Source organism: Hemicordylus capensis, chromosome 3 (assembly GCF_027244095.1).
Source record: "Hemicordylus capensis ecotype Gifberg chromosome 3, rHemCap1.1.pri, whole genome shotgun sequence".
NCBI lineage: Eukaryota > Metazoa > Chordata > Lepidosauria > Squamata > Cordylidae > Hemicordylus > Hemicordylus capensis.
The window spans coordinates 14,242,966-14,258,298 of NC_069659.1; the positions used below are offsets into that span (position 1 = coordinate 14,242,966).

The 15,333-nt window shown below is 46.6% G+C and overlaps 1 protein-coding gene across 25 annotated transcripts in view; it reads right to left on the minus strand.

Annotated features, from left to right (window-relative positions):
• The window catches only part of DLG2 (discs large MAGUK scaffold protein 2), a 1,429,269-nt gene that overhangs the window by 557,879 nt on the left and 856,057 nt on the right, over positions 1-15,333 (minus strand). The gene's annotated exons all lie outside the window — the stretch shown is intronic.

The window sequence follows — 15,333 nt, forward strand, 5'->3', positions numbered from 1 at the left end:
CGGCCTCCATACTCGGAGAACATAAATGTCCCACTAGGGATGCTACATGCATCAAGAAGGATCAAAGGAAAAAACATTATGTATCATTATAGGTCATGAATTTAGAATTTAGAATTGTTTAAATTGTTTAAATTGGTTTTATGTTCAAATTTTGTTTTAATTTGTGGTGTTTTATTGTAAACTGCCTAGAGTTGCGTGTTTTGGGTGGTATATAAATATGTGAGTGAGAGAGAGAGAGGCGGGGGGAGAGAAGGAAGGAAGGAAGGAAGGAAGGAAGGAAGGAAGGAAGGAAGGAAGGAAGGAAGGAAGGAAGGATTTCACAGAAGGGGCAACAGCTCAGTGGTAGAGTATCGGCTTTGCATGCAGAAGAACAACAACTTCATCTGTTGGCTGCCCCATAACAAACTGTTCTCTGAGTAGCTCACAAAGTAAAACAATTAAACCATTAAATAAAATATACAGTTAAAATGCATAAAACAAAATAAATGTTTTTAGTAAAATACAAAAATTACAACGTTCTAAAAGGTGTATTTTAAAAGGCCGGAGTGAACAGAAAGGCCTTTACCTGGTGTCCAAAAGAACAAAATGATGATGCCAGAGAAGTCTCCCTGGGGATACTGTTTCATAAATGGGGTGCAACCACTGAAAAGTAACACACACACCCCAACTCACCTCATCTGGCAGGAATACTCGGAGCAGGGCCTCTGAAGAGGATCTCCAGATCCAGGTAGGGACATATAGGGCAAGGTGCTCTCTAAGGTAACCTGGTCCCAAACTATTTAGGGCTTTAAAAGGTAAAACCAGCACTTTGAATTGGGCCCAGAAACAGACTGGGAGCCAGTGCAGCTGACAAAACACTGGTGTGATATGCTCAAAATGTCCAGTCCCAGTTAATAATCTTGCAGCCTTATTTTGGACCAACTGTAGTTTCTGAATCATGTTCAAAGGCATATACCATGCACTACAGTAACCTAAACAGGAGGTTAGACGGTCCCAGGTTCAATACAGATAGGACTGCTTCTCCAATTCAGGCTGGGAGAGACTCCTGCCTGAAACCTTGGAGAGTCGCTGCCAGTCAGTATAGACCATACTGAGCTGGATGGACCAAGGGTCTGACTCCGTATATGTTCCTATGTTCCTACGATTTAGGCTTCTTCTCACTGTTCCTCACAATTGAACATGAGGCTTCAATCCTTAGACCCCACCTTCCTGCAACTGAGCCTAAGTACAGCTCTTTTCCGTGAAACCCCCAATATGGAAGGGGAAGTGGGATTGGGTCCACTAGCCATGTCTCCCGAAACAAACATGTCCATTGGCCATGCCCCTGAGTGGCTGCATGTTCTGCGCTTGCCTACAAGGGGCTTCCCACACATATGGCATGTTCCCACTCCCCCTTCTGTATTCAGTGAATGCAGAGGGTCTCTGAAAGGAACTTGAATGCACTCTATGCACACCTATCCCTCCCTGCGACCCTGGCCCTCACCCTTCCAGCCATGCCCTCCTCTTCACCCCTCCCCTCCCCTCCCCACCTCCACCAAATTCCCATGTTAAATGTAAACTGTAAACTCCTTGGGACATCCACCGGCTAATGAAATGACCCCACTCTCATCAGGGGAGTTGGGCTCATTCAACAAATCTGTCATGGATCTCAGGCTTTACATCTGGACCCTTACATTGGCCCATGTATCAGCGAGAAGGGAGTGGCTCCAGAACACCTAATTGATCCAGGCAAATCAATTGCCCTGTCTGACAATTGTGATGGAAACCACCCCCTGCCCCCCAGACTCAAAACCCAGAGCCCGCAGACTTCTTTCCCCAATCTTTCAATCAGAGTGCCCCATCCCTGCCCAGCAAAGATCTGCCCTTGAAATCATAGTCACTTGTGCTTCTCGTCAGCAGCAGAGCCAAAATACAAGGCTGCAAGCACAGGGATGGCCCTTTCCTTCCAGGGATGGGGAAAGAGAAGCGTGACTGAGTTAGCAGGGCCTAGACTAGCCCTGACCTTCATTGGAGCAGCTTGCCAGCCCTGGAGCTATCCCAGGTCCTGAAGCACTAGACCAGTCACAGCAATGACCTATTCCCAGATACCTGTTGCATTAGCCACGGCTGAACTGCAAGTTCCACATAGCCATGCCAAACTACCCTCCCCCAAATGATGTCTTGATCTCGGGTTCTCTCTCGAGGCCATTTCAGGGAGGCTTCCAGAGCACTCCAGCTCCACAACTTGCCTCTCTTCCTTCCAAGGCTGCGGAAGCAGCAGCTTAGTAGTCCAACAAGACATCTCCATCTCTCTTTCCCTCTCACAGCTCAGCCAGAGACCTGGCATGAGACACCAGCGGGGTGTAGTGGTTAGAGTGCTGGACTAGGACTGGGAGACCCGAGTTCAAATCCCCATTCAGCCATGATACCTGCTGGGTGACTCTGGGCCAGTCACTTCTCTCTCAGCCTAACCTACTTCACAGGGTTGTTGTGAGGAGAAACTCAAGTATGTAGTACACCGCTCTGGGCTCCTTGGAGGAAGAGCGGGATATAAATGTAAAAACTAATCATCATCATCATCATCATCATCATCATCATCATCATCATCATCATCTCCAGCTCTCTTTCCCTCTCACAGCTCAGCCAGAGACCTGGCAGGGCTGACCACCCCTCATGCTTCCTGCTCCAGTGCTAAGGTCTGGACACGGAGACCTCCTCTTTCACTTCCAGATCAGCTCATGGCCCAGAAACTCAAACATCCGAGGTTGCCATTTGAGCCAGGTGAGTTTTGCCACGGCACCAAACTGGAGAGTGGGAAGGCATGCTGGCAGCAGCTTCCTACATGCAGCCCAAGCTGAGAGACATTAGCCCTGTTCACACATTATGTACAACATTCGTACAATGAACCCAGATACGATCTGTAAGTAGGTATATGTATATGTACTGTATATTTCAGAGGATCTGTACCCAGGTTCATTTTTAAAACGAACACAGGTTCATGTAGGTACATTAATTCACACAAAAACACATATATGAATAAGGCATCTGAATGCAGATGCATCTATACAAACATTCTGTTGAATAAGCATGCACTTTCATGCATGTATTTGTGTAAATGACTGTACCCACATTCATATGAAAAATGAGCGTGGGCAGAGGTCCCTCAAATGCAAGTCTACTGTTGTATCTGTATTCAATGTAATGTGTGGATCACTGTACCTGTGTACAGATCTGTACTAGTGTTTCCTCTAAGGTGTGTGCATGTGCGCACGCGCACACATTTTTTGGTGTCCGCTCAGTTAATTTTAGATCCTGCTCAGGTTAAATCAGGAAGGTCCCACACTGAATGCACGTGCACACACACTGCCTTCATACAGCCAGGTGACTTCAGTTACCCACACACAGAATGGGTAAATTCACAGTCAGGTCATGACAAAGAGGTCAAATTTCTAGATACGCTAAATGACTGTGCCCTAGAACAGTTGGTCTTGGAACTAGGGGTGTGCACGGAACCGCGGAGCTGTGGTCCGGCACTGGGGTGGGGGGGTTCCATTAAAAGCAGGGGGGGCTTTACTTACCCCTCCCGCGCTTTCCAGTTTGGCGCCGTAATTACTGAAAAAATCCTGGCGGCAGGATCCCTCGCCGCCTGCTTTATTCAATGACATGGCTGGCTCCTCCGTGGTTAAAAAATCGCCCCCTTGAGGACCCTGCTGCTGCCACCGCCCCCTTGAAGCCCCCCTGCTGCCCCCTTAAATCTCGCCCCGGACCCGACCTCAAGTTAGCTAGAAATGGGCGGGCGGCAGGGGATGTCCTCCCGCCCCCTTCCCTGCCATCTGCAAAAGTCTTGAGGAAGACTTCTGCACACATACAGGGGGGCTTCAAGGGGGCGGTGGCAGCAGCAGGGTCTTCAAGGGGGCGATTTTTTAACCACGGAGGAGCCAGCCATGTCACTGAATAAAGTGGGCGGCGAGGGATCCTGCTGCCGGGATTTTTTCAGTAATTACGGCGCCAAACTGGAAAGTGCGGGAGGGGTAAGTAAAGCCCCCCCACCCTTAATGGAACCCCCACCCTACCCTCCCGAACCCCGAACTGCCCTGTGTCCGGACCGGTCTGGAGGCCTTTAGAATGGCCTCCGAACCGGTCCGTGCACATTCCTACTTGGAACCAACCAGAGAGAAGGTGACCTTGGACCTAATTCTGAGTGGCACCCAGGATCGGTGTGGGATGTCAGTGTCATCGACCGTCTAGGGAACAGTGACCATAGTGCCACCAAATTCAGCATACATGCGGGGAGAGAATCACCAAGGACGTCTAACATGGACATTTTGAATTTCAGAAGAGGAAATTTCTCCAAAATGAGGAGTATGGTGAAAAGAAAGCTGAAAGGGAAAATCAGGAGAGTCACTTCACTCCAGAATGCATGGAGTTTACTCAAAACCACAATACTAGAAGCCCAGTTAGATTGTGTACCCAAAAAGAGGAAAGGTACCACTAAGTCCAGGAGGATGCCAGCATGGCTAACGGGTATCGTCAAGGAAGCCATAAAAAGGAAGAAGACTTCCTTCTGAAATTGGAAGGCCTGTCCAAACAAAGAGAACAGAAAGGAACACAAACTCTGGCAAAAGAATGTAAGGTTGATAAGGGAGGCAAAAAAGAGTTTGAGGAACATTTAGCCAAAAGTATCAAGAGGAATAACAAAAACTTCTTTAAATACATCAGAAGCAGGAAACCTGTCAGGGAGGTGGTTGGACCATTAGACAATGAGGGAGTGAAAGGGATTATTAAGGAGGATATGGAGGTTGCAGAGAAGCTGAATGAGTTCTTTGCGTCCGTCTTCACGGCAGAGGATACTGAGCATATACCTGTTCCTGAACCAGGCTTTTTGGGGATGGTGGCTAAAGAACTGAGCCAGATAGAAGTGACGAGAGATGATGTTCTAAACTGTCTGGAAAAACTGAAAGCTAACAAATCACCAGGGCCAGATGGCATCCATCCAAGAGTCCTCAAAGAACTCAAAATGTGAAATTGCCGACCTCCTTGCTAAAATATTTAACTTATCCCTGAAATCGGGCTCTGTACCAGAGGACTGGAGCGTAGCAAATGTAACACCGATTTTCAAAAAGGGATCCGGGGCGATCCAGGAACAGGCCAGTTAGCCTAAAGTCCGTTCCAGGCAAATTGATGGAAAACATCCTCAAGGATAAAATTGTAAAGCACCTAAAAGAACAGGCTCTGCTGGGAGTGAGCAAGCATGGCTTCTGCAAACGTAAATCTTGCCTCACAAACCTGTTGGAGTTCTTTGAGAGTGTCAACAAGTGTGTGGATCAAGGTGATCCAGTTGACATAGTCTACCTGGACTTCTAAAAAGCTTTTGACAAAGTTCCTCATCAAAGACTCCTGAGGAAACTTAGCAGATATGGGATAAAGGGACAAGTACATGTGTGGATTGCTAACTGGTTGAAAGACAGGAAACAGAGGGTAGGTATAAATGGAGAGTTTTCGCAATGGAGGGAAGTAAGAAGTGAGGTCCCCCAGGGATCTGTACTGATTCCTGGGATGCATTTTATTTATTCATAAATGATCTAGAAGCAGGGGTAAGCAGTGAAGTGGCCAAATTTGCAGATGATACCAAATTCTTCCAGGTAGTGAAATCCAAAACGGATTGTGAGGAGCTCCAAAAGGATCTCTCCAAACTGGGGGAGTGGGTGACAAAGTGGCAGATGCGGTTCAATGTTAGCAAGTGTAAGGTGATGCACATTGGGACGAAAACCCCCAACTTCAAGTATATGCTGATGGGATCTGAGCTGTCGGGGACTGACCAGGAGAGGGATCTTGGGGTTGTGGTTGACAGCTCGTTGAAAGTGTCGACTCAATGTGCGGCAGCTGTGAAAAAAGCCAATTCCATGCTAGGGATCATTAGGAAGGGAATTGAAAATAAAATGGCTAGTATTATAATGCCCTTACACAAAACTATAGTGCGATCACACTTGGAGTACTCCGTACAATTCTGGTCACCACATCTTAAAAAGGACATTGTAGAACTGGAAAAGGTGCAGAAGTGGGCAACCACGATGATCAGGGGCCTAGAGCACCTTCCTTATGAGGCAAGGCTACAACACCTGGGGCTTTTTAGTTTAGAAAAAGACGACTGCGGGGAGACATGATAGAGGTCTATAAAATCATGCATGGTGTGGAGAAAGTGGAGAGAGAGAGAAATTCTTTTCCCTCTCACACAACACTAGAACCAGGGGTCACTCCATGAAATTGGTTGCCTGGAGGTCTAAGACCAATAAACGGAAGTACTTTTTCACACAACGCGTGATCCACTTGTGGAACTCTCTGCCACAGGATGTGGTGACAGCCAACAGCCTGGCTGCCTTTAAAAGGGGTTTGGATGACTTCATGGAGGAGAGGTCTATCAATGGCTACTGGTTGGAGGGCTGTGGGCCGCCTCCAGCCTCAAAGGCAGGATGCCTCTGAGTACCAGTTGCAGTGGAGTAATGGCAGGAGAGAGGGCATGCCCTTAACTCCTGCCTGTGGCTTCCAGCGGCATCTGGTGGGCCACTGTGCGAAACAGGATGCTGGACTAGATGGGCCTTGGGCCTGATCCAGCAGGGCTGTTCTTATGTTCTTATGTTAGCCGCCCAGAACAAAACGAATTACACACACACACAGAATTTTTTTAGAGAGAACACCCATCTCTACCTGTGTATACTCTACACTCATTGTAGGAGTATTGAGCCTCATAACTGAAGAGGGCTAGTGACTTATCCCAAACAACTCAAGTAGGTTCATGGCAGATCAAGGGATGCTGATGGTGCCACACAGTTCCCAGAATCATGAGAAGCTGCAGTGATCACGGGCAGAAGCAGCAGCAGCAGCAGCAGCAACAGCTGCTGCTTCTAAGGATACAGTCCTTGCAATGGGGTTCTCTGGAGCAATCTCTGCTGCCTCCTTTGGCTCTACTGAGTAGCATGAAGGTGGGTGAATGAGTCAGTAAGGCCTCTAGATGATACAGAGCCATTTCTGCAGTCCACTCTGCAATTGACTTGGGAAGGCAACATATGGTAATTGCCCTAAAGTTCAAATTACCTAGCCAAAAGAGAAAGACAGACAGAAATGCATACATCCTTACTCCTTAGCTTTGAAGCTTCACACACACACACACCCCGCCTTGTCTCAGCAAGCCCCCTCCCATTCAAATGCATTTTTACAACTAAACAAATGTGTATTGCAGCTCATTAAGCCATGGAAATTGCACAGCTAAGGCATCGTGCACTGCGATGCGGGTCCCGATCTTTGCAGTACTGAGAAATTCCACAAGATGGCATGTTGCTTATTAAACGTAGGAAGAGGAGGCGGAAAACAAGCGAGCGGAACGATCAGAATGCTACACAGTTGCAGCCAATCATTATCTCCAGCCATTAGCCCTCTGCCAAATACCCTGCTTAGATACACTTATTAATCCTGTCCCGGTAATGACTACATGTGGCTTTCGTAATGGAAGCTGTTCAGGCTACCACCAAAACATAAAGGCAAGGCTGCCCTGGGCTTTCTTGCTGCCTTTCATGGAATCTTAGCATTGGAAGGGACTTTGGAGGTCGCCTGATCCAAATGCAGGGATCTATTACAGCATCCTTGAATCAAGGCCGACCGTCCAGAGAGGTGACCATAGTCACAGAGAGCACCATGTTTTAAGGGGCACTGCTGCCCCAGTTGCCCACAACCTGGGCAACTAGTTAAGAAATAACCTGGGACAGTGCTAAGTATTTGAATGCTCTGGGCCCTGGGCTCACAACCCTCCTTTTGATAATTAAGCTCAATCATACCTCCCCCCCTCGAATAACCACAGCTCCAATATTATAAAACAGCACATATGAACTTGGAAGAGAGCGAGGTGAGGCCAGGAACATTCTCCCATGCCCTGTGCAGGTGCCTTCATTACCTGACTTCCTTTTGGGAAGAAGTCATGGCTGAGGGAGGTGGCCGATGAGATTCGGGGCTCTGAGCCTCATGAACTACCCCCTAATGACACCCCTGGAAATGACAATTCTTTGTGGTGGGCTGACATCACAGAAACACTGGGATTTCCTGCCCCCCCTTCATTTTCTGTGGGTGGTGTACCACATAGGATGGAGCTTGCTGTGAGCATGGACTCTAGATGTTCTTTTGATGCTGATTTATGTAGGTTAATGTCAGAAAGCAGCTTCAAATATTGGCTTTTGCGGGGTTGGCACTGTGCCGTTTATCATGCCAGAGTTACTCTATTTTTATGGTTCTTTTTCTTCAATTCTTTTGGATGGATGTGAATGGACTACATCATAACCATTGATTTTATTCTAATCAAGGAGATGGATAGGCATCTTTTGCTCTCAAACGGTCCTCACCACATAAATATTTGATGCTCTCATCTGGCCCTTGAGGGATACAGGCAATCTTTCTAACCTCACTCCCCCAGCCCATTTCCCTTTATCTTTGTCTCTTTGAAGTCCCCAAGAGTGGGCACGACAAAGAGAGTGAGCCAGAAGACAAGCAAGACATTGTTCTTTCCTTCCAAGCTGTGCCATCTTTCTCTCCTAGCCAACAATAACATAAAGACGTTGATTGATTGGTTGGTTGGTTGATTGATTGAAAGACTGAACGACTGATTGTTAGATTGTTATACCACTTTTCATTAAAACAATCTCAAGGCAGTTTACCAAATATTTAAAGCAATATAAAACTATTAAGCAGTTTAACAATACAAATATTAAACTGGGATATAAAAATAGAAATCAAGTTAAAAGTTTAAAAAACATACACAATAAGACAATAGAATACCAAGCAATAGCAACAAAAACAATACTCATATAAAAGCCTGGGTGGGAAGCTTATTAATTATTATTATTATTATTATTACATTTATATCCCGCTCTTCCTCCAAGGAGCCCAGAGCGGTGTACTACATACTTAAGTATCTCTTTCACAACAACCCTGTGAAGTAGGTTAGGCTGAGAGAGAAGTGACTGGCCCAGGGTCACCCAGCTAGTCTCATGGCTGAATGGGGATTTGAACTCGAGTCTTCCTGGTCCTAGTCCAACACTCTAACCACTACATCACGCTGGCTCCTGGCACTTGCTTTCTAAAAACTGTGATGGAGACTGAGGGATGGATGCCCACCAGGAGAACATTCCAAAGACTGGGGGCAATAACTGAGAAGGCCCTGTCCCGCGTGCATGACAACCAAGCATCCCTCATAGCTGGCACGTGGAGCAGAGTTCCCTCTGATGATCTTGTCAAGTGGGCAGAGACCATTGGGAGCATGTGGTCCCTCAGATACCCAGAGCCCAAAGAACCAGAACCTTGGACTGGACCCAGAAGCAATTTGGCAGCCAATGTAGTTCTGCCAAAATGGGTGTAATATGATCCCAACAGGAAGCTCCAGATAAAATCCTAGCTGCCACATTTTGCACTAGCTGCAGTTTCCGAATATTCTTCAAGGGCAGCCACATAGAGCATGTTACAGTAATGCAGCTGTGACATGACTAAGGTGTGGGTAACTGTGGCCCGATCTGGCTTCTCAAGAAAAGGACACAGCTGGTGCATAAGAACAGCCCTGCTGGATCAGGCCCAAGGCCTGTCTAGTCAAGCATCCTGTTTCACACAGTGGCCCACCAGATGCCTCTGAGAAGCCTACAGGCAAAAGGTGAGGGCATACCTTCTCTTTTGCTGTTGCTCCCCTGCAACTGGTACTCAGGGGCATCCTGCCTCGAAGCCTGGTGGTAGTCTATATCCATCAGATTAGTAATGATTACTTCTCCCTGCTAACTTGGCAAAGAGGCACCTTTTAAAAGTGGTGCTTCTCTTTATTTAGCAGAGGGAGAGTAACTGGTCCTATCCATCCCCAGCACAGTGCTTCCAGTGACTGTTGCTGGTGTCTGTCTTTCTATATTTCTATATAATATGTCTATATTTCTTTTGTCTTGATGTCTATATAAACTTTTGTTGAAAAGTGGTATACAAATATTTGTTGTTGTTGATAATGATGATTGATAGACCTGTTCTCCATGAACTTGTCAAGCCCCTCTTAAAGCCATCCACACTAGTGGCCATCACCACATCCTGTGGCAGAGAATTCCATAGAGTGATTGATTATTAATTTATTTATTTTATGACTTCTCAAATTTGTAATCAACCCCAAACTTCTGTTCTGGGTGATTTATGCACTGTGTGAAAAAGTACTTCCTTTTATTGGTCTTAACATTCCTGGCCTTCAGTTTCATGGGATGACCCCTGTTTCTAGTCTTGTGAGAGAGGAGAAAAATATCTCTTTTATACACCTCTCTTATATCTCCTAATGGTTGCCTCTTTTCCAAACTAAAAAGCCCCAGATGCTCATAAGGAAGGTGCCCCAGGCCCCTGATAATCTTGGTTGCCCTCTTCTGCACTTTCCCCAGTTCTCCAATGTCCTTCTTAAGATGCAGTGACTAGAACTGTGCACACTACTCCAAATGTGGCTGCACCATAGATCTGCATAAGGGCATCATATTAGCACTTTTATTTTCAATATCCTTCCTAATGATCCCAAGGATGGAATTTGCCTTTTTCACTGTGAGTTGACTGAGCACACTGAATCGAGACTTTCAAAGAGCTGTCCACAATAATCCCAAAATCTCTCTTCTGCTCAGTTACCGATAGCTTAAACCCCATCAGCGTATATGTGAAATTGTAGTTTTTTGCCCCAATATGCATTCAGTTTACACTTGCTTACACTAAACTGTGATGGCACTGAAGCCATGATGCCAGCATGGATATTAAGGAAAGTCAAGGAAGTTATAAAGGGGAAGAAGACTTCTTCCCTATATTGGAAGGCCTGTCCAAATGAAGAGAATAGAAAGGAACGCAAACTCTGGCAAAAGAAATGCAAGGAGACAATAAGGGAGATGAAAAGAAAGTTTGAGGAGTGTTTAGCTAAAAGCATCAAGGGGAATAATAAAAACTTCTTTAAATACATGAGAAGCCGGAAACTAGGGATTTGCGAACCGGTTCGGATCCGAACCGGTTCGGGTCCGAACCGGTTCCGGTTCGGAGGTTCGGATCGAACCAAACCACCCCCGGTTCGGTTCGAATCCGAACCGAACTGGGGGTGGTTCGTTTTGAACCGGTTCGGACCGGTTTGGATCGGTTCGGAAAGCTGAAATTGGTCAGATGGTAGCTGGCACCCAGGGGTACCTGTCACCCAAACCCAAAGCAATCGGACACTCGTATGATTTTTTATGAATTTTTGAAAAATATTTTTATTTTTTTCTCATAGGATATAATGGGATCCGAACCAGGCCATTATTTCTTATTGTGGAGCACTCATGGGTGCCAACAACCATGCAAACCCTGAAGCAATCAGACACCCCTATGATTTTTTATGGATATTTGAAATATTTTTAATTATTTTTCTCATTGAGTATAATGGGACCCGAACCAGTCCATATACCCTGTTGTGGAGGACTTAGGAGCACAAAAGCAGGGTGGGTGGTAGACAGGCATGGGTGCCTACCACCCAAAAAATCTCAAGGCAATTGGACACTCCTCTGATTATTGGTGAATTGTTAAGTATTTTTGAATTCCTCATAGAGAATAATTAGGATTGCAGCAAATGTATAGCTTCACGTCGGGGGGAAAGGGGTGTCGTAGAGTGCAGTGTGGTGGGTGGTAGTTCCTAGGGTGGGCAAGGAATCTATCAGAATTATTTGAAAGGAATTGGGCAAAGAGGTGATTTTTAAGTGATTTTTGAAGTTTACGCGTCTTTAAGGTTTTTCCTCATAATAAGTTATAATGGAGCTTTCAGCAGCCCTATAAGTGCACATGGGGGTGCTGGGGTGGCCCAGAGCAAGTGGTGGTATAGTGCACATAGGGTGCCAACCACCCCCATGGGTTTCTAACCCATGGGGTACAGAGATCTCTGGTAGGGGCACCCCCATGGATACAGGGTTCTCTTGTTTCTGAGGTATTGAGTAGGGGTGTGCAATTCGGGATTTTGGGTGATTCGGCTCGGACCCGAACCGAATCACCCCTGTTCTGTTTTGTGCCCGAATCTGGGTCACCCGAATCACCCTTGATTCAGTTCGGATTCGGATTTAATCCGAATCCGAATCGATTCAGGGGGGTAAAAAGGGGCCCAGGGGCAAAATTTTGGGGTGGGGTGGTAGTGCCCAGTGGGTAGAGTCTATCACCCCAATTTCAGGGGGATTGGGCAAAATCCTGATTTTTGGTGAATTTTTAAAGTTTTAGTGACTTTGGGGCAGTTCGGGGACATAGCATGGGATCTGGGCAAAAGGAGTGGGGTGGGGTGGTAGTGCCTAATGGGTGCAGGCTACCACCCCAATTTCAGGGGGATTGGGTAAAGGGCTGATTTTTGGTAAATTTCTGAAAATTTCATGTCTTTGGGGCAGATTGGGGCATATTGGGGCAGAAAGTGGGGCCTGGGGCAGAATAGTGGGGTGGGGTGGTAGTGCCTAATGGGTGGAGGCTACCACCCCAATTTCAGGGGGTTTGGACAAAGGGCTGATTTTTTGAGAATTTTTGAAGTTTTAGTGACTTTGGGGCAGTTTGGGGGCAGAAAGTGGATCTGCCCCAAAATAGTGGGGTGGGGTGGTAGTGCCTCATGGGTGGAGGCTACCACCCCCATTTCAGGGGGATTGGGCAGAGGGCTGATTTTTTGAGAATTTTTGAAGTTTGGGTGTCTTTGGGGCAGATTGGGGGCAGAAAGTGGATCTGCCCCAAAGGAGTGGGGTGGGCTGGTAGATAGTGCCTAATGGGTGGAGGCTACCACCCATCCCCAATTTAAGAGTGATTGGGCAGAGGGGTGAATTATGGTGAATTTATTTGTATGAGGTTTGTCTTCATAAGGTGAAGTGTGCTAAATTGATTACTTCCTCATATTATTCATAGTAAAGGAAAGTGTGAAAAAGTGAAAGTGGGGTCATGAGAGTTGTTTAATTGAAAAAATATCTCATTTGCTATGATAGAATGAGAATTCACACCTCAGAAAAAACTTCTGAGGTGTGAATTCTCATTCTATCATAGCAAATGAGATATTTTTCAATTAAACAACTCTCATGACCCCACTTTCACTTTTTCACACTTTCCTTTACAATGAATAATATGAGGAAGTAATCAATTTAGCACACTTCACCTTATGAAGACAAACCTCATACAAATAAATTCACCATAATTCACCCCTCTGCCCAATCACTCTTAAATTGGGGATGGGTGGTAGCCTCCACCCATTAGGCACTATCTACCAGCCCACCCCACTCCTTTGGGGCAGATCCACTTTCTGCCCCCAATCTGCCCCAAAGACACCCAAACTTCAAAAATTCTCAAAAAATCAGCCCTCTGCCCAATCCCCCTGAAATGGGGGTGGTAGCCTCCACCCATGAGGCACTACCACCCCACCCCACTATTTTGGGGCAGATCCACTTTCTGCCCCCAAACTGCCCCAAAGTCACTAAAACTTCAAAAATTCTCAAAAAATCAGCCCTTTGTCCAAACCCCCTGAAATTGGGGTGGTAGCCTCCACCCATTAGGTACTACCACCCCACCCCACTATTCTGCCCCAGGCCCCACTTTCTGCCCCAATATGCCCCAATCTGCCCCAAAGACATGAAATTTTCAGAAATTTACCAAAAATCAGCCCTTGGCCCAATCCCCCTGAAATTGGTGTGGTAGCCTGCACCCATTAGGCACTACCACCCCACCCCACTCCTTTTGCCCAGATCCCATGCTATGCCCCCGAACTGCCCCAAAGTCACTAAAACTTTAAAAATTCACCAAAAATCAACCGGGAACCGAATCACCCGAAATTTTCGTGCCCGAAATTCGGGTGATTCGGCTCGTGCCCAAAAAATATCGGGGGACATCGGGGGTGATTCGGTTCAGCCCCGAATCACCCAAAATTGTTCATTTCGGGCACAGATCGTTCTGTGCCCGAAATTTTTTGCACATCCCTAGTATTGAGTGTGGATTCTATGATAGCAAATGAGATTTTCAATGAGACACCATCAATCCACTCTAATATGCTATCATAGAATCCACACTCCGCCTCCTGCTTCTTCTGTGTGTGTGTGCTTAGTGTGCTGCTCCACTGCTGGCAGGCAGCAGCAGCAGTGGCCTTTTTGTTAGATCAGAGAGTTGGTGTGTTGTCTCTCTGAGTGTCATCTTGCTTGGGTAGGTGGTAGGTACTAGGTGTTAAGTGTTAGGGCACCCAGAGAGAGGGGCAAAAAGGCTGGGGTGGCAATTGATGGGTGCCCCTAGCATTGTTGGTAGATTTCTTGAAAAGAAGAGAAAAAATCCCATTGGCTAGATTGGGGTTTGGGGGGGGGCAGCCCCGGACCCGCCTCTGTGGGGTGGCAGCACCCCCAAAGTGGGTCTGGGGCCATGGCAAAAATGGCCTCAGTCCCTCCCGGCAATCCCCGGAGAGATAGGAGTGATGGTTTTTTTATTAGGATTTCCTAAGGCATTAAATGAATAACAGTCTCTCTATGTGGCTTTTTATCACCATTCTCCCAGTGACACACATTCTATTCTTTCCAATTAGATATTATTTAATGCCTTAGAAAATCTTAATAAAAAAAACCATCACTCCTATCTCTCCGGGGATTGCTGGGAAGGACTGAGGCCATTTTTGCCATGGCCCCGGACCAACTTTGGTGGTGATGCTGCCCCACAGAGCCGGGTCTGGGGCAGCCCCAAACCCCCATTCTAGTCAATAGGAATTTTTTTTTTCAAAAATTCACCAATAATACTAGGAGCAACCAATTGCCTTGGGATTGTTGGGGTGGAGGACACCCATTGGTGGCTACCACCCACCCCAGCTTTTTGCCCCTAAGTGCTCCACATAGGGAGTTATGGGCAAAAATTGAATTTTTTTTAAAAAAATTGTAAAAAATCAGAGGAAGGTCCAATCGACTTGAAATTTGGGTGGCAGGTAGAACACAAGGTCCCCTTTCAAACCAGCTATTTATTGAGATCCGAACCGGGGGGGTGGTTCGGCAAAACCAAAACCGAACCACCCTGGTCCGGTTCGGACCCGGTTAGGATCCGAACCGAACCGGGAGAACCGGTTTTATGCACATCCCTACCGGAAACCTTCCAGGGAGGTGGTTGGACTGTTAGACAGTGAAGGAGTGAAAGGGATTATTAAGGAGGATATGGAGATTGCAAAGAAGCTAAATGAGTTCTTTGCATCTGTCTTCTTCACGGCACAGGATACTGAGCGTACACCTGTACCTGAACTAAGCTTCTCAGGAACAGAGGCTAAAGAACTGAATCAGACAGAGGTGATGAGAGACAATGTCCACCCCCACCCCAAGGTTTGGA